At 37.2% G+C, this 20,359-nt stretch overlaps 1 long non-coding RNA gene and 1 other non-coding gene across 2 annotated transcripts; both read left to right on the plus strand.

Moving 5' to 3' along the window:
- The first annotated feature begins 14,334 nt into the window (after positions 1-14,334).
- On the plus strand, positions 14,335-14,441 carry LOC113772612. Its single transcript, XR_003468583.1, has one exon. It is a non-coding gene; the product is annotated as a small nucleolar RNA R71 (small nucleolar RNA).
- Positions 14,442-17,217: 2,776 nt separating this feature from the next.
- On the plus strand, positions 17,218-18,720 carry LOC113772387. The gene is made up of 3 exons (XR_003468534.1): positions 17,218-17,324; positions 17,605-17,664; positions 18,475-18,720. It is a non-coding gene; the product is annotated as an uncharacterized LOC113772387 (long non-coding RNA).
- Positions 18,721-20,359: the final 1,639 nt, after the last annotated feature.

Here is a 20,359-nt window from a genome sequence, read left to right on the forward strand (position 1 = left end):
AATAATTAAATAAGCTCAAATTAGGGTTTTAATAGGAGTTTTACGAGTCTTTACATGAGTCGAGTATTAACTCCGCAAATCTCCAATAAATTTGTATCCATGCGTCTTTTGGAAAACTATCCACGCGTGAGTAATATATGCTCACCTAGAACTTATTCACATTTGATTCTCGATTAACTTTTCTTAATCTGCTATTGTCCGTTCTTAATTTCCCCAGGATAATCATACTTTCGAATACAATATCACCTTGAAACACTCGTGTTCATTATTTCTCACTTAAACAATCCTTCCGAAAATTGAAGTTGTTAACGGGACATTTCAAAAACATAATGAAGACATTATTCCATACGAATGGATTTAAAATGGTCGTAATAAATTATTTGGGAGAAACAGGTGGTTAAATACTTAATTAAACGGTTAATATTTGATAAAAATAAGAAATTTTTCGGGTCCTCACATCCTCCCCTCCTTAAAAGGAATTTCGTCCTCGAAATTCAAACTTAGAAAAATATCACATCCCTCAATAGTCATGCTTATCAAGTTAGTCAATAACTTACACTTTCCAATTCTTATCTCATAGTTTCTATCCGCCCAATTAACAATCAAGTTTTTGATCACCAAAATGCAATTTAACTTCCCAATCGGATAGTAGCTTAAGTGGCTTCCTGTCTACCTCATATAGGAAATGTTTGTACTTCTTTAATGCGAATATCACAGCCACTAACTCCAAATCATGAGTTGGCTACTTTCTCTCGTGATATCTTAACTTTCCAGAAGTATGCACAATCACCTCGTCATGCATCAGTAGTATACATTGTAAACTATCATTTGAAACATCTATATAAATCACAATACTGCCTCCTCAGCTTGGTAAGGCTAACACAAGTGCATCGATTAAACATTTTTTTTTTCCACTTTCAAAATTCCTTCTCACATTTAAAATCCCACATAACTTGCCAAGTCTTGCACTCTTAGAAAATTCCTTGATCAAACCAAAGGAAAGGTTCGACTACCATCAAGAACTCCAAATTTCGGTAGGATTTTCTAGTCGTTTCCTCTTAAACAACTTCTACTGTAGTTGAGTCAACAATAATTCCTTCCTTAGATATTGTATAACCTAGAAAGGCTATTTCCTTCCAGTCGAACTCGCATTTGCCGAACTTAACGAAAGTTTGTGCATTCTTGGGGTTTGTAAAACATCTCCAAGTACCTTTCATGATCTTCTCAAACCTTAGAGTATACCGATATATCATCAATAATGCTACCACAGATTAATCCAATTACGATCTAAAACCCCAATGCATTCAGGTCATAGTTGCTACTAGTGCATTGGTCAACCCAATGGCGTAATTGAAAGTTCAAAGTGTCTCTTTCTTGAATTGGAGGTGATTTTAACACATCAGTCTCTAGAGTCCTCAACTGGTAATAGCTCTACTTTAAATTCAACTTGAATAATATCACGGCTCCTTGCCATTGGTCGAAATTTTCCGACTACGTGAGACAATGGAGCATTTGCTCTTAGTGGACACATCGTTCAAGTCTCGTTATTGTATATATATATATATATACCCTCAAGTTTCCATTCCAAATGTGATATCTGACTCCTCAATCATTATGCTCGGAAATCTACCAAAGATTTTCTTTCACTAACCCAAGTCTCACAGTATTAATATATCAAATTGGTAACCAAACATTGGATTCCAACTTCAACACCAAGCTCCCGATTTGGTCACGGTCCCTAGTCGCCTCCAGACCTTAGGGTGGTCTATATTCTCAAGCACAACCTCGACCATGTCTAATACCGTTCGTGTCTTATGATAAGTCTAAAAGTGTGAGCAAGATTTTGAATATACATGTAAGTCGTAAAACAAATCAAAAGCGGAGTAAAGTTTCATATGTCATAATGATCATAATAGGTACATCAAGTTGGAATAGATTTATCAAATCATTTCAAAAGGAAAAAGGGAAACAATAAGATCGTAGCAAAACGTGCCAAATTGCCAAGATACAAAACAAAAGACCTTTCCCTTTTCCACAAGGTTAAATTTCCAAAAGTGCTAGTCTAGTCTAGGGTACTACAACCCCTATCCCTCGAGTGTAGTCAAAACATCCTCACTCGTAAAACTTTCACTACTAGAACCCCCTTCATAAACATTAGTACTAATTACTTCCATCTGGCACTTGATTGCTTTATAGCGGCCTAGCTGACTGTTGAGTATTTTCTCTTTTTGATAGGATTACTAGGGCAATTCGAAAACTTATGCTCGGTACTACCGCACTTAAAACATTTTTCTTGCTTTCTCCAGCACTCGGCCTCAACGTGGTTAACCTTGCCGCAGTATCCACAATGTGCATGAGAAGTGGCGGCTTGGCCAGTTCGAGGATTTTCTTTGCATTTCTTCTCTAATTCTACATTCTGGCGTAGTAATTCAATTTTCTCTGCATATTCTTGTTTCCACCGTCCTTCCCAGTACTCAGCTAGTTTTCTTTGAAATTCTACCTCATTTCGAAGAATATCCATTTCCTTAAGCATTTCCTCCAAAGTTGTCATCTTGCCGGTTGGTTTAAGTCAAATGCTAGCCTTCCAGGTAGATCAGAGGATCAAAATAAGTAACTATTCATAATGGAAGCTCGAGTCATGGTACTCTTTCATTCTTTTGCTTATAAGTTACCCCGAGATACCAATCTTAACTATCCTCTGCTTAATACGGCGAGTTCTTAAGTCTCCAAGAGATTGTTATCATTACTTACAAACATAACCAGATGCAGGGACCATATTCCTTAATATAAAATTTTCAAGTCTTAGCTCACTCTCCAATACTTACTTATAAGTTACTCGAGAAGAAACTCTAATATCTTGTTTTCACTAGTACCTTATTTGATTCCCTTAAATCGATCCTACTATTTCGAGATTAGATTCTCCGTGAAACTTAGATGGAGCGAACTTCAAGAATTGCTCAACTCCTCAACCTTACTTGGTTCTTAGGTTGGTTGATTGGTTTAGGGTTTTAGTGCTCCACTAATCATGCTAGGGCATCAATCGTCTGATTAATAGCAATAACTACACGATTATTTTCATTCATTTCTAGGGTTTTGATCCAGTCCAGCAGTCACTCTATAATCGTCTCCTTGAGCTTGGGGTTGCTTAATCCCTCACCCTCACTCCTTTTCACTCTTTTGGTCACCCATAAATTTAACATATTTAAAGGCATGACATAAAGTGAGTGCATATAAACGGAGTTTGAAAAGTGATACCTTTATCACGCCAACAAATACAAGAATAAAAAGGGAAGATACCAAAATAATCGCAAATGGGTACAACCCAATCATGGATTTGAAATCATGAAACAGTAAAGTCAATCATGCCATGAGTAACGTTTAATTGCCTCAAAAGGTAGGAAACATTGTGAAACAAGATACAAAATGCAAAGGCCTTTAAGCGAGTGCCACCCCTTCTATCTTTGGCAAAACTATTAAAATAGTTTAAATCACTAACTTAGTGATTGGCGGAGCCAAAAGTCTTAATTACCTCCGTAGGATCATTTCCATTTCCAGCACTAGGAGTTTTAAATCTCATGTCCCTTATCGAATATCTTGTCATTCTCCACTTGTTCAACCAAGATAATACACCCAGCCATCGACTTATCCATCATGTCTTTAATTTCGGACACTACCCCACAAGTCGATTCTTAGCTTTTTAAAGCTTCTCACAAGGAGCTTTTGTCTTCCTCGCTCCTTAAATATCTCAATCTCCACTTCAGGAATTCTAGTAGTCTAGACATCCACAATCGCCCTCGGTTCTCGATTATCCCCTTGAATCACCCTATTTTCCTCAAATAGCCACTTCCGATGATCGGCCACTATAAACACTCCATTACTTGGGCACGAGTAAGTCCTTTGGAAATAACATATCATACTAGTTCGGCGAGTTGGATCACACTTCCAACGAGCCCTTCCCTAGGCCCTTCACGGCCATGGTTACCATAACGCGTCTCCAAGACGGTGCAATGCCACCATTACTTTCCGTAACTTACAACTAAGATTAAAAGCTTAAATGGGACCAAATACACTGAATAAACTGGATTTGATCACCCCATATTATCCCACATGTATCACACAAGATTAAGACTCCTTATCATCCACTAATCCAAACGAGCCCTTCCAACGAGCCCTTCCACATGTATCACTTCCAACGAGCCCTTCCCTAGGCCCTTCACGGCCATGGTTACCATAACGCGTCTCCAAGACGGTGCAATGCCACCATTACTTTCCGTAACTTACAACTAAGATTAAAAGCTTAAATGGGACCAAATACACTGAATAAACTGGATTTGATCACCCCATATTATCCCACATGTATCACACAAGATTAAGACTCCTTATCATCCACTAATCCAAACCTAAGTTCTAGTTTTCGTTCCCACGAGCAGTCACTTAACTTTCCAACCAGTTCCACAGTCCGGCATCCTAAACATTTAAGCCTAGGATACACTACAGAGATCTAAAGCCTAAGCTCTGATACCAACTGTGACGCCCCCACTTCTCCCTAAGGCGAACCAAAGGGTATCCGCGGGACGCCTGCCCAGCTCTCGCCAGGACTCAAGCAATTTCCGTCCAAGCTTAATACAACACTAGACGTTACGATTAAATACCATAAATACAATCAGTGCGTAAGCTTTCAAGCTTATCAATATTCAACATCTGCCCAATCATTACATCGAAATCTCGAAATACATCAATATTCAAAATATACATCAATCACAAGTCTAGCCCAAAAGTGTAACGGAAACCCTAAAACAAGAGTACGCCAAGAGGGGTTTCTCCAACATTTCTCCAAGTCCAATCCTGTTAAGGAAAACAAATCTATAGGGTGAGCAAAACACTCGTGAGGCCAAGAACACACATGCAAGCACTTTGTTCAAATAGCAATCCCAAATTCATTAAATAAAACAGGATATTTCATTAATCAATCATTCGAGCAGGAAAAGTAAATCAGAAACAATTCAAGGATATAGTAGCTCTCAGGAGCTAAGTTCCACTCGCTCTGTCGATGTCATTCGTATACTTTCCCGCATTGACCCTCCTATCAACCGGGTCGGTATTTCCATTTCCGTAGATCACCACTTTCTTTCCTCCGTCCACCGTACACCCCAAGGGCCCACAATGTCCATTATTGGGCGATACTCAACGAGTATGCCAAGCAAGACCTCTTATTAGGTCGAGCTTATATGTATCTCATGGCTCGCCCAAATCCCCGACCAAGCCCATTGCTGGCTCGAGTCTAAGGACGGCCTATGAGTTTGGGCGTCCCCCATTCATTTGAAAGTCGAGGAGGTTCACTCCAACGACATAAGCATTCATGACATAACATTGCATTTCATTCATTCATTCAATACATTTCATTCATTCATTTGAAATTAGAATGAGTGCGATAAAGTACGCACCCGCCCTTATTTTTAAAACTTTCAACAAATACCACAAATAAACAAGTATCAAAATTCACACACTTGACACTCACCGAGCAATTCAATAAGAATTATTTTCTGGGAGTTCAAGTGTCCACGGTGAGATCCTCTTGAAGGTCTCCTTGTGCGCCTGGCAATTAACAGTGGATAATCACACAATTAACCCACTTATCAAGAAGATTGTACACTAGTACAATCTAAGGATTATTTCGCAAAAAGGAACCTCAATTACACGTAAATCGAGGTTCAACTTGCCTTTTATTATGTACAATATTATTTGAGTTTTTATCATGAAAATCGTAAGCAAAAGTTTTAAGAATATCAAAAGAATAAAGAGTTCTTGAAAAACTCTATTTCTTTGAAATTGGAAAATTTTTCAGTTTTATGATGAATCCTTGAAAAATCGTAACTCGCTCGGTATAAGTCGAGAATTGGAAAAATTTATACCGTTGGAAACCTCTTAGAGAGTACTATAAGTTCCTAGAAGACACTTTTCCATGAATCGAAGTGAAAAGTGGTCAAAAATGAGCTTGAAGACGCAGGGTGGGTTTTCATGGCAGAATTAAGTTGGATTTCGGCCAACTTTGGAAATTCGGCACGATTCACACGTTGCAAACCGGCCTCTGAATTTCGTAGCTCAATTAGTGTTGCAAGTGAAGTTTATAATAAAACAAGCGGATCAAGAATCGGAGTTTCGAGTACCGAGATACGGTAGCCCGAAGTTGAGCAAATTCAAGACTGGATGAGAATTTTCCAGATTTGAACCTCTAACTTAAGTAATTCAATTGGGTATCGAAACGAACTTGAATTCGCACAAAAATTGGCAGTATTTCAATACTATATGGAAAGTATCTCTCTATTGAATTTTGGGGAAAAATACTGACGGGTTTTTACTTTAAGTGCAAGTTTAATTCCGATTTTACACCCGTTGGACTGCAAGTATACAGGTCGCAATTTTAGTACAAGATGCGTATCGGGTCGATCCCACGAGGAGCAATTTAAACAATTACTAAGCCCCTGTTCTCTCTATTATTTAGACTTACAATTAATTTTTGAGCAGAGAAAGTCTAATGCTGTAATCTACAAATCTGATATACAAATCTAGTTTAACAAATGCTGAATGCAAATAGAGAAATTTCACTTAATGAAGATTCTAGGAATGTAGATTCCACTTATGGCATAAACTACACAAATGAATGGATTTACTTCTTGCTATTATTCTTGCTTAACCAGAGATTTATTTCCAAGATTACCAAGTCTCATTTTCATGATGAAATGGCTTAGAGCAATATAGATTTCCCTATTTTCATGGTGAAATACTACTACTACTCCGTTTTATTTCATGAAATGCTCAATAATCCACCTAAGTGTATCTCTATTTTCATGAACATACAACTCAAGCACTACTCATGTGTTTCAATTGTTATTACCAATTCTCATTGAATAATAACACTATAAACATGCTATTGGTGATCAATCAATAACAAGAAATCACAGCTACACAAGTAGACAAGTTAACTCAAGATATAACAAGTGTAAATCACATTCAATTAGTATTATTTAGCCATAAGTTTCATCTACTCCCTAGATGAAGGAGTTTAGCTACTCATGAATGATTTAACAATCAAATTCACAAGTTTATTAATGCAAAACATCATAAAGTACAAGTATAAGAAAGATAAAAGAAAGCTTAGCCAATTGAAGGTGAAGCTCTCCAATTCCTGCTATGTTCTTGCACAATATGATTACAAGTGAAAACTCTAAATGCTTCTCTAAGAACTCTTAACTAGAGAGAAAACTTGTTGCAAGAAGGAAAACTAGCTACGTATGGTCATCCAGGCTTCTCCCCTGTATTTCTGCATAAAAGGTGGTAGAAATTCCATTCCTCTCACTTCATAATTTTCTCCACTCAGATTTTGTAAAAAAGAAGTCAAAGATATGATGTTTCCTTTTGTCCACACTCATTTGGTCTTCTCTTTTATTGCAGAAGCATGTGCACCGAATTCCCTTGCATCTTATAGCTGGAAAGTGGTATGCACACAAGAGAATTGACTGAGTCAAATTGCAGAATTTCGGCTATAAAACGCGCCTACACAAAACGCGGTATAAACTCGCGTTTTTTCTACTCGCGTTTTCACTCTGGCCTTATTTCAACTGCGATTTTCTCCATGATAAAGGCCAAACTAGCTTTTGTGCAAAACACAAAAGTTGTAGCCCTTTGAGTTAGCTTTCCAATGCTTCAAGAATCATCCAAATCGGAGCATTGTAACCTGAGATATGATCGAAATACTGTCACCTGTTCAAACCTCTGTTTTAACTTCCGACCACAGAATGCAGCTTCTGTATTCCAACGTTTTGCCCATGAAGATGGCAGAAATGGATTTCGATGTATTCATACGAATTGTAGGTCTCTTTCTTAGCTTTAAAATGGTATAAAGATCACCTCAATCCGATAAGTGTAGCTCCAGATATGGTCAAAATACTGAAGAGTGTCAAAACTGACTTGTATTGCATTTCCTCACTTGAACGTTTTTCACTTCATTCTTCTTGTTGCCACTTGAATTCATCACCAAATCTCTATTTTTTACCTCATTTGACATCCTTTGGTGATTGAATCATCATTCCTGCATAAAAATGAAGTTTTACCATTAAAATCAATAGAAATGCAATATTATCCACTTTTACCAAAAATATATAATTTTACCAAAAACCTCTTTATTTTATTTATAAAACTAAATAATCAACTCAAAATTAACTAATAAAATGCACTTAAAAATACGTAAAATAAACTCTTATCAAATACCCCCACACTTGAATCATTGCTTGTCCTCAAGCAATATAAAATTCCAACCATCAATGATCAAAAAATTGAAAATAAACATATGTAGTATTTCAACTCCATTTCCTTGAATCAAGGTAAATAACCCTTATGTGATCTTTCCATTAAGTTCAAGTACTCATAATATCAAGCAAAGAAGAGCCAAGTATACCATAATTTTACCAATTCAACTCAACTTCTTATTTTTATCTAATTTCGCAAGCAAGCAACTCCTATAGTCAATAAAGATGCTAACTAATCTCATGATCAACTTCTTATTTTTCTTAAAGAGGGATTTAATTAATTAATTAATTAATTTATTTATTTTTTATTTATTTATTTTAAGGGTTAAATATTACTTAAGTTGTGAAAAATGCCTTTTGACGCGAAGATCAACATTTTTAGATGCAGATCCCCGGTTACTCAACATTTCACATACTCAAGTTGCTTTGCATACTCTTAATTCAAGTACCTTTTTACGCGAATGTCGACATTTGTAGATGCCAACCCCCGGTTACTCGGTACGAGAATCATTGGAGTAGAATAACCATTTTTTTTTTCTTTAACAATATATAATAAAATTCCCTCTAAGAGTAATCATGAGAAGAGTATGACACTTATTAACCATATTAATTTCTTATCTTATAAAATTAGATAAAAAGAAGAATTTTCATCAAATATACAAAATGTAGGCATAATTTTCTCCACTTTACTAGATATACTTTCCTATAGATGTAAAAATTATAATCACATAAAAATCATTTCCAAATTTCATGAGAAAAGAAGTATCAAAACCGCATATATTTATTTCAAAAGGATAAGTGACAAAATTTTATTTATTTGTTATAGTTAATAACATATATATGTATAAGGTTTTGGAAAAATTTTGACAGAGTCTCCCCTTAAAAGTGGACTAAAACTCCCTGCCAGCAACCACAAGAAACACCATTTAAGCACAAGAATTATATCAAACACAACTAAAATCACAAGTACCACACATTTCTTCCCCCACACTTAGAATACACATTGTCCTCAATGTGTAGGGAAAGAAAAGAAAAGAAACAAAAGAAAGGAACAAGTGACTCCCCAAGTGAGATGACTGCAGTCCAGTGAAGCCTTGAATCATGAGTCATCGACCGCTCAACCATCCACAGTCAACGATCTACTAGTTACTGCCACAAGTTCCAATATTCAAAATAAGGAATGTAAGTTAACATTTTTCAAACAAAAGATAAAAATAACAAGCAAACAAAAGAAAAGCCAGCCAAAGGGCAGCCTCAATCATCCTCTTCATCGTCATCTTCATCATCATCGATGGGAGGTGGGCGTGTGCCTAAATGATCTTCAATTCGGTCCAGGCGAGTATCCATTCTGGCTAAATAATGGTCGATGTCATCCAAGCGACCGAAAAGCCGCTGCCAGTTGGTCTGTGGCGGAGGAGGAGGTGGTGCTGCAGTAGATGGTCCAGCTCCATCGCGACCATGTCTAGCCTTTTGTCTCCGCTCCTGAACAGGGCGTGGAATGTCTCCCGTACCAATACCAAGGCGGCGAAGAGTAGTGATAGTCATCTCAGCACGTGGTGGAACATACTCCCGCCGCATGCCTTCCAAGGGAACTTCAAAACGGGGGAAGATTAAAGTCAGTAGACGAGGAAATGAAAGTTTGAAAGAAATTGTCTTACGCCTCGCCGTAGACCTAATGTGGCTGATGATGATGTTCGGCAATGAAATTCGAGCATACGGGGAAGTTCGGTTGTGGAACATGTAATCAAGGAAGTAAATATCGCTCTTGCGAACCTCCGTGTGCCCCGTCTTCTTTGGGATGACATTGTGAGCCATCATGTAAATGATAAGCCGATGACGAGGTTCGAATACATTTGCCAATATAGTCTCCTTTCTGGTAGAGCGAAAAGGTTGGTACTCGAGACCAAACCTAGCCATGGCCAATGATGGATCCCACCTCCTATTCGGGGGAACAAACTCCTTCTTCAAGTCTACTGGACGTCCGTCATCCATACACCCCAAAATAGCAGCCAAATCTTGTCGTGACAAGGTGATTCGTCTTCCACGCACCCAGGACTCAATTATTTCTCCACTATGGCGCGCCTTACTTTCAATGTTGGCGTAAAACTCGCGCACCAGGTCTGGGTAGTAATGGTTTGGAAGGGTGAGAATCGGAGCCCATCCTAGCTGAGCAAAAGCTTCTGAGATGTTGTACATCATCTCAACTGGTGGACTGACGTGCATCTCAAACAAAAACTCCAAATTAGCACGCGCCTCATGCCACTCCTGATTCCTGCGAGTGTTGAACCTAGCACTGTCAAATACCGATTTTCCCGCTCCACGGGAGGTGCCCTCACCAGGTCGACGGTTAATTGGTGGAGGAGAAGGTGAATTCTCCTCTTCAGTCACCTCCATCTCTTCATTAACCTCCCTCTCCTCACTACTAGAGGATGAAAGTACCGCTCTTCTTCCTCTTGGCATAGTACCTAAAAAATATTTCAATTATTCACATGTACTACAACTCATTTTTTTGGCAACAAAAGTTCAGCATTAATCCAAATAACCTCAAATACAATTGCTTAAGTTCTAATCATTCAATGATCGTACAAGACATATTTTCTGCCTAAAGTTGCCCAAAATCACCAAATTACACAAGATATGTATCAATTATAATTCAATTAGTGAAAATAGGAGCAATTATGATTATAACTATTTAGAATTAACAATAATAATATGCTTTTAGCTATAATCATGTTTAGGCAAAAATTAAACTAACTAACTCACCAAATCAACCAAATTACTCACTATACACAATGCACATGCTTAAACATCATCAACTAACCATTTTTAACCATAATTTAACATCACCAATGGCTCGAAAACATCCTAGTTCTTTTTTCCAATTTCATCTAAATATAGCAATTGTGAATTTTAAAGTACTTGAAAACCAATAAATTGCTACATTTAAACATTTAAACATGCTTAAACAATCATAATAATCATGAATAAAATCAAAAATAGCCATGAACCTCATCAAATTTTCGAAATTAAAAGATGTCAGATAGCTCAGGATAACAAATATGAACTTCTAAAATCAAAAGATTTGATGAAGAAACTTACCTCAATCACATAGAAGGATGTTTGGTGATGCTAAAAATGCAAAAAGCCCTATGAAACAACCTCCAATTGACCTCCAATTGAAGAAATTAGAGTTTAAGAACCCTAACCTTCAATCCCTCAAAAACCTGATTTTAGGTGTTTTTCTTGGATTTTAATCGGTTAAAAAGGTTGTATGAAGCTCAAAAGGCGTTGGGGTGATGATTTCTAGCAAGATTATGGAGTATAAATGAAAATTTGTGAGTTGGGTAGAAGGAAGAGGGAAAAACGCGGCTGAAAAAATTGGAGAAGTGAAGAAGAAAGGCTGAAATCGCGTTTCTGAAGGCTATATTCAGACACGGAAAACGCGACTAAAAACGCGCCTTCAACTCGCGTTTTTGAAGTCGCGTTTCCTGCACAAATCTTGCAGGAATGAAAACGCGACTGTGATGGAAAACGCGACTTTGAGTCGCGTTTCTGAAGTCGCGTTTTTGAGTCTTGATCCAGGCTTGAAAACGCGACTTCCATTAAAACGCGACTTTAGGTCGCGTTTTGAATGCGCGTTTTCTGTTCTGCAGGTGCAGAATTGAAAACGCGATTCTGAGAAACGCGACTTGTAGTCGCGTTTTATTTGCAAACGCGTTTTCTGCTTCGATTTTTAGCAGAATTTCAACTTTTGAAAAATTACAAAAGGTACCCCAATGACTCAAAATGCATCATAGATCATTTGTTTGCCAATTTTAATGACTGGAACAAATGTAAAACATTAAAAACATGCATTTTACCCCTTTATAATGAATCAAAAACACCTTTAACGCAAATCGAGGGGTTGAGTTGTTTGATCAAAGTTCGCCCTTTTCACCTCAAATGGTCATTCTTGCTTCCATTTGCCAACCCTATCACACAAAAACAACAAATTAACTAAAACACTTATTCAAGTCTAAAAATCACAAAAATTTAACACAAATAACATAAACATTGGGTTGCCTCCCAATTAGCGCTTTTGTTTATAGTCGTTGGCTCGACTGAAAGAGTTGAATCACTTTAGAGCATTAGGGAGCGATTTTCTCCCCATGGGTCGAAACTCCCGAGCCAATCCACCATGTGGTGAACCATGCATTGATCTTCATAGTCCAATTTCCTCAAATGCCAAGGAGGAATATTAGACTTGTCATAGAGAGGCTCAACTTCACCTTGGAGTGGATTTTGCTTGTCTTTTCTGAATTGGCTCAACTTTTCAGCATTTTCTTCATGGAATGGCGAATTTATTAAGCCAACTTCCATCCTTATCTTCTCCTCCTTTGTTCCTACACCATGAAAGTTAGTACCAAGGACATTTATAAATTTAACTTCTTCGGTCCTTTCTTGGTTAACCTTTTCATCATATGGCATATTAGAAACAAGAGCAGTAGGCTCTATACTCCCTTCTTTATTATCCAAATTGAATTCCAATTCCTCACCATTAACCCGTAATATAAGCTTACCTTTTTCTACATCAATTATAGTTCGTGCAGTGGCTAAAAACGGTCGTCCTAGAATAATTGGCATTCTCACATCTTCTTCAATATCTAAGACAACAAAATCCACAGGTATTATAGATTGTCTTACCTTTATGAGCACATTTTCCAAAATACCCGTGGGACGTGTGATTGACCGATCCGCCAATTGCAATGTAATATTGGTAGCTTTTAGCTCTTGAAGTCCCAATCTCCGGGCAACCGATAACGGCATAAGTGACACACTTGCACCTAAATCACATAAAGCATTAGAAAAATGCAATTGACCAATAGTGCAAGGAATAGAAAAACTTCCCGGATCTTTCAATTTAGGAGGGAGTTTATTCTTAATCAATGCACTGCACTCTTCCGTTAATGCTATCATCTCATTATCTACAATTTTCCTCTTCTTTGACATGATGTCTTTCAAGAAACGTGCATAAGAGGGAATCTGTGTTATAGCATCAATGAAAGGAATGTTAATGTGCAATTGTTTAAACATTTTGAAGAACTTTTCAAACTCCCGATCCTGTCCATCTTTCTTCAACCTGTGAGGAAAAGGTATCACATTAGAATTTAATTTGGGATGAAGTGCATCAATATCAATGATAACATGATCATTTTGACTTTCTTGCTCCCCTTCAATTGCTTGCTTCTTGTCTTTTTCACCACCTGAATTTTCAAAATCGAATCCCTCAACCGTTTTACCGCTTCTAAGAATGATTGCATTGACATGCTCTCTCGGATTCACTTCGGTTTTACTTGGTAATTCACCAGGGTTTCTATTGTTGATCACATTGGCAATTTGATCAATTTGAACCTCCAAGTTTCTGTACATCCCAGCTAATTGGTCCAACCGCCCCTCAACTCGCTCGAATCTATCCGAAGTCACCTTAGCAAGTTTTTCCACCGCGATCTCCCAACTTGGTTTAGTTTCAGCCTGTGGTTGCCTTGGTTGAAATCCCGACGGATTGGTTGGCCTTTGTTGATTGCCTTGATCTTTCCATCCAAAGTTTGGATGATTTCTCCACCCCGGATTGTAAGTATTCGAGTAGGGGTTATTTTGAGCATTACGATTGTAATTATTGACGAATTGTACCTGTTCAGAATCAACACACTCATTACTATCATGTTCACCTCCACATATAGAACAACATGCTACATGTGCATTAGATGAACTTGGACCAACTCCACCTTGTCTACTTAGCAATTTCATCACATTATTCATTTGAGCACTCAACATATTGAGAGTGTCCATTTCGATCATACCTGCGTGACGTCTTGTATTACCTCTCTCATTGGCCCATTGGTAGTTATTTGCGGCCATTTCTTCTATCAAATTCTGAGCTTCTTGGGGTGATTTACCCATTAAAGCTCCACCTGCGGCTGCATCGATCATAGTTTTAGTAGAAAAAACTAAACCATTATAGAAGGTTTGTATGATTAACCATTCCGGCAGTCCATGATGTGGACATTTCCGAAGCAAATCTCTAAACCTTTCCCATGCCTCATATAATGATTCACCTTCCAATTGGCTAAAACTAGTGATATCCATTCTAAACTTAGCAGTCTTACCTGGTGGAAAATACTTATTTAAGAATGCTCTTGATAGTTCATCCCATCCAGTGAAAGTATTAGGAGCATGAGAGTGTAGCCAAAGTTTGGCCTTATCTCTCAATGAAAATGGGAACAATCTTAGCCTTATGGCATCATCACTAACTCCATTCATTTTAATTGTATCACAAATTTCCAAGAATGTAGCTAAGTGTGTATTAGGATCTTCTACTGCATTACCTCCAAATTGAGATTGTTGAACCATTTGGATAAGTGATGGTTTAATCTCAAAATTGTTAGCATTTACCGTAGGCCTTACTATGCTTGTTTGAGATCCTTGTGTTCCCGGTAGAGTATAATCTCGTAGAACTCGCCTATTTGGGTCATTTTCGGCCATTTCTTCTTCAAATGGTAGTTCTATCAAAATTTCCTCTATCGGTTGCCAAATCTCTTGTTCCTCTTGCTGTTGTGTGTGCCTCCTTTGTCTACGTAGTGTCCTCTCAATTTCTGGATCGAAAGGTGCGACTTCTCGAGACTCCCGGTGCATACACTACAAACAGAAATAAGGGATATTATGCAACTTCAAAGGTAAAAAAAAACTGATTATAATATAAGATTAAATATAATCTAAAAAAAATAAAGCTGTCTAAATTAATAAAGATGATTAGGCTCTAATATTGCCGCTCCCCGGCAACGGCGCCAAAAACTTGACGGGTTTTTACTTTAAGTGCAAGTTTAATTCCGAATTTACACCCGTTGGACTGCAAGTATACAGGTCGCAATTGTAGTACGAGATGTGTATCGGGTCGATCCCACGAGGAGCAATTTAAAACAATTATTAGATACTAATTTACTCTATTATTTAGACTCACAATTAATTTGAGCAGAAACTTCAGATTTTAATTCAACTACAAAAATTCTTAAATAGATAAATGCAATATCTCAAGGGGAGTAGAATTCACTAAATATTAAGATCTAGGGATGTAGATTCCACTTATGACACAAAAGATCTAAAATGAATTAATTCAACACTTGTTACTGCTCTTGTTTAACCAAGGATTCATTTCCAGAAATACCAGAATCACATTCTCATGATAATAATGGGTTAAAACAGATTAGTTTGTCCTAATCTCTTGGTAAATACTAAATCTGTTCTTATTCACACATGAAATGCAGATTTCATCCACTTGAACGTATTTCTATTCTCATGAATATACAACTCAAGTTCTACTTGTGTCATTCCATTATTTTTACCATTTCTCCATGAATAAAAATAACTATAAACCTGCTATTGGTGATCAAGCAACAACAAGTAATCCAACATACACAAGTAGATAAGTTAATACAAGACATAACAAGAATGAATAACAATCACTTCATATCATTTGGCCATAAGTTTCATCTACTCCCTAGATAAAGAAAATTAGCTACTCATGAATGATAAAACACTCATATTCACAAGTTTATTAATGCAAAACATCATAAAGTACAAGTATAAGAAAGATAAAAGAAAGCTTAGCCAATTGAAGGTGAAGCTCTCCAATTCCTGCTATGTTCTTGCACAATATGATTACAAGTGAAAACTCTAAATGCTTCTCTAAGAACTCTTAACTAGAGAGAAAACTTGTTGCAAGAAGGAAAACTAGCTACGTCTGGTCATCCAGGCTTCTCCCCTGTATTTCTGCATAAAAGGTGGTAGAAATTCCATTCCTCTCACTTCATAATTTCCTCCACTCAGATTTTGTAAAAAGAAGTCAAAGATATGATGTTTCCTTTTGTCCACACTCATTTGGTCTTCTCTTTTATTGCAGAAGCATGTGCACCGAATTCCCTTGCATCTTATAGCTGGAAAGTGGTATGCACACAAGAGAATTGACTGAGTCAAATTGCAGAATTTCGGCTATAAAACGCGCCTACACAAAACGCGGTATAAACTCGCGTTTTTTCTACTCGCGTTTTCACTCTGGCCTTATTTCAACTGCGATTTTCTCCATGATAAAGGCCAAACTAGCTTTTGTGCAAAACACAAAAGTTGTAGCCCTTTGAGTTAGCTTTCCAATGCTTTAAGAATCATCCAAATCGGAGCATTGTAGCCTGAGATATGATCGAAATACTGTCACCTGTTCAAACCTCTGTTTTAACTTCCGACCACAGAATGCAGCTTCTGTATTCCAACGTTTTGCCCATGAAGATGGCAGAAATGGATTTCTATGTCTTCATACGAATTGTAGGTCTCTTTCTTAGCTTTAAAATGGTATAAAGATCACCTCAATCCGATAAGTGTAGCTCCAGATATGGTCAAAATACTGAAGAGTGTCAAAACTGACTTGTATTGCATTTCCTCACTTGAACATTTTTCACTTCATTCTTCTTGTTGCCACTTGAATTCATCACCAAATCTCTATTTTTTACCTCATTTGACATCCTTTGGTGATTGAATCATCATTCCTGCATAAAAATGAAGTTTTTACCATTAAAATCAATAGAAATGCAATATTATCCACTTTTACCAAAAATATATAATTTTACCAAAAACCTCTTTATTTTATTTATAAAACTAAATAATCAACTCAAAATTAACTAATAAAATGCACTTAAAAATACGTAAAATAAACTCTTATCACATGTGCTGTCCTCATTCCTTTTGTTCTGCCTACTATACAAAGACGACTCAGCTTTCCACCGTAGAAGCAACCTAGGAATCATCAACTTGCGTTGTTGTGTGCACACTTATAACTTCATTTTTGTGTTTCAGATACAGACAATTCTGTCCGTGGAATGCAGTCTCAAAACATTTACAGTGCCTTAATGGTGAAATATTTAATTTTCCTTTGAATGAATTCCAGGTGTTCCATGCATATTTGGTGTTTTGACCTGTGATGACATGGAGCAGGTAAATTCATGAAATTTCTCTTTTGCTTAATACAACTCAATGTAAACTCATGGTTGAGCTTTCTGATCTCCTATACTCTTTTTCATGGGAGTTATTGCATTGAAAATCATAAAAGAGTTCATCATATAATTGTCATGTTGCTGAATATGATAATCTTCCTGTGGGTAATTTTTGGTCAAATTTCTATGCTGACGGAAATTGTTGCCCTGATCTTTACCAGTATTCTACAATTTTTCCCATTGGTACCCCATTTCTTAAAGTTACATTATGATAAATGCAGGCTCTCAATCGAGCTGCTGGTAAGTCCGGAAATAAAGGTGCTGAAGCAGCGCTGACAGCTGTAAGTCAATTTCATTTTGTTGAGTTACTTTCTTGTCTCTTCATTTTCTTGTCATTTTACTCCATGGAGTATTTATTTGCTGTCTGACAAATTGTTTGCTTTTTGAATAGTATCTGGTTTGTGTTCCGTTTAAATCAAATGTCATCAATAAAGAACCTTTTCTGTTTTTCTTTTTGGTTTGGTTGCATTGGAAAGGGGTGATTTGACAAATTTCTCCATCTCTGCTGCATTTTGTCCTTGTAACTGGCCTTCTCTCAATATAATTTAGTATTATACAGCCAATAGGAATGCTTGGAAAGGGCGTTCTTACTTAAGCAGTGAGGTATCGATCATCCAAAATAAATTATTTTTTGAGTTAAAAATGGGAGTTAGAAGGCAAATAAGGGGTTGAACTCCATAACGACCATTGGTGGGTCTCTCTGTGATGCTGGTGGTTTCCCAACCAGAGTTTCTCAGTAGGACTCTAAAATATCTAGCTTTTATTAGTTCCGACTTGTATCTAGTTTATGACAGTGCATGTAGTTGTCAGTAGGTTTCTAAATCAAATTCTGATTGATTGTTGCTCGTAATATTGTCCTTCTTTAGGTCATCATCTTATGAGTAAGAAACTCTTGCGGGAAGAGTATGTTTTTGCTGTCATAGCATATTTAATGGCATGATGTTCATTTTGTATCCTGGGTCTGACAAAATAATGAGTTGTACCATATTTTAGAAATTAATGTTCCTGATCTGCATTTTCCTCTCTAATAATGTCTATTCATGATCCGGTACCAAAGATGAATTTGTTTCCTTGTTTGAGTTGTATTGCAGATTGAAATGGCTTCTTTGTTTGAACACCATCTGAAATTTTAGGAAGCAGGTGCTGTCGACCAACATTAGAGCTTTGTACTGTTGTAATTCTTCTATTCTGAATCCTTCTCAGCAGGCAGAATAGGATTCCTTATTCCAAAGATTTTGTGTTGTAATTCCCTGCATGCATTCAATCGTGGGCTACATTGGGTTACATGGAATATTTGTTGGGATTTTTGTAAACCTTATATAACAGTTTCTTCTATACTCTCATGCACTACGTTGGTTTCCAATTTGATGTTTGTAGGGCTTTTTGTCTATTTGTAAACAAACTTGTTGGTGAAATTAGTGCCAGTTTCTTGTCAAACCTGGTAACTTAAGTAGTGTTGACCTTAGTTGATCAGTCCTTGGTTTTGATGATTAACAAACCAAAATGTAGATTTGGGCTAATGTTTTTATGTGAGCAATTTGTTAGAACAGATTCTTGTGGCACAAAAGAAGAAGCAAAAACAGGGCACTCATGTGGGACGTCCGAAAGGAAGCTATCGGACGTCCGAAAGGATGAAGAACATCAAGAAGGAAACTCTGTCGGACGCTCGTGAGGAAGCATCGGACGTCCGGAAGGATCGGACGCACATCGATCGCATCGGACGTCCGAGAAATTTCGCAAAGATTTGATGACTCTCTGACGACGTTCGGACGCAGGGTTCGGACGTCCGACAGGTGGTTTGGACGCAGGGTTCGGACGTCCGACAGGTGGTTCGGACGTCCGACAGGCCAACGGCTAGTTTTGACAGCATTTAATATTTGACCGTTGGAGAGCCTTTTGGAGCCATTTCTCACCTTCTATAAACACCCCAAAGCACAAGAAGACAGAAGACTTTTGCCAACACAAAATACAAGCTTACAAGTGAGATTTTTGAATAGAAAGATTCTTTGTTGGTTGTATAAGGGGTTGGAAAAGTTGGGTTGTGAGGTTGCTGAAGTGAAGGTTACTCTCTAGGAGGAGTAAAACCTTGGTGAAGGTGAACCTATCACTTGGAGTGGTAAAACCTTGGTGAAGGTTGCCTCATTTGTATAAAATAGTTCTTAATTGGGTGAGTGATCTTTCAAGTGTAGGTTGTTGAGGGTTAACTAGAATAGTTGTAAAACTCCTTGGCTCAACCAAAGTGTGTTTGGGGTGAGGAAGGAGTGAGCCTTCACTTGTACATCTTGGTTAGCATCGCCATCTATTGAAGAGGCTATTGGATTGATATTTGGTTTGCATTTCTTATCTTTTCTCTTTAATTAAGTTTTCTTTATTGTGCTTAAATTTGATATATCTTTGTGCATCATTGTGAAATTGTTTGTACTCATTGGGTTGCACCCGGCTTACAATTGGTATCAGAGCTTGGTCTCTTTTGATCAAGCTTAACCGCTTAGAGTAAAGATCATGGCAACCATAAAAGTTTCCTTTTTAGAAGGGCAATCTATTGATAGACCACCTATGTTTAATGGTTCTCATTTTAGCATGTGGAAACAAAGAATGATGATTTTCTTACAATCCGTTTATATTGAATTATGGTATGTGGTAGAAGATGGTCCTTATGAAGCTAGAATAGTTGACTCTACCACTAATTTGAGTAGATTAAAAACTAGACAAGAATTGAATGAAAAAGACAAGAGATACCTTTCTTTGAATGCCAAGGCCATGTGTATATTGTACAATGCATTAGATGTAAATGAATCTAGTAGGATTAAAGGTTGTAAATCAGCTAAAGATATTTGGGATAAATTGTGTGTATTTCATGAAGGTAACCAAGATATTAAAGAACAAAAGAAATCTTTGCTTGTTTCTCAATATGAATTTTTCAAAATGCATCCTCTTGAAAATGTTGATAAGATGTGTAGTAGATTTTGTGACATT

Source organism: Coffea eugenioides, chromosome 5, assembly GCF_003713205.1.
Source record: "Coffea eugenioides isolate CCC68of chromosome 5, Ceug_1.0, whole genome shotgun sequence".
In the NCBI taxonomy this organism is placed as follows: Eukaryota; Viridiplantae; Streptophyta; class Magnoliopsida; order Gentianales; family Rubiaceae; genus Coffea; species Coffea eugenioides.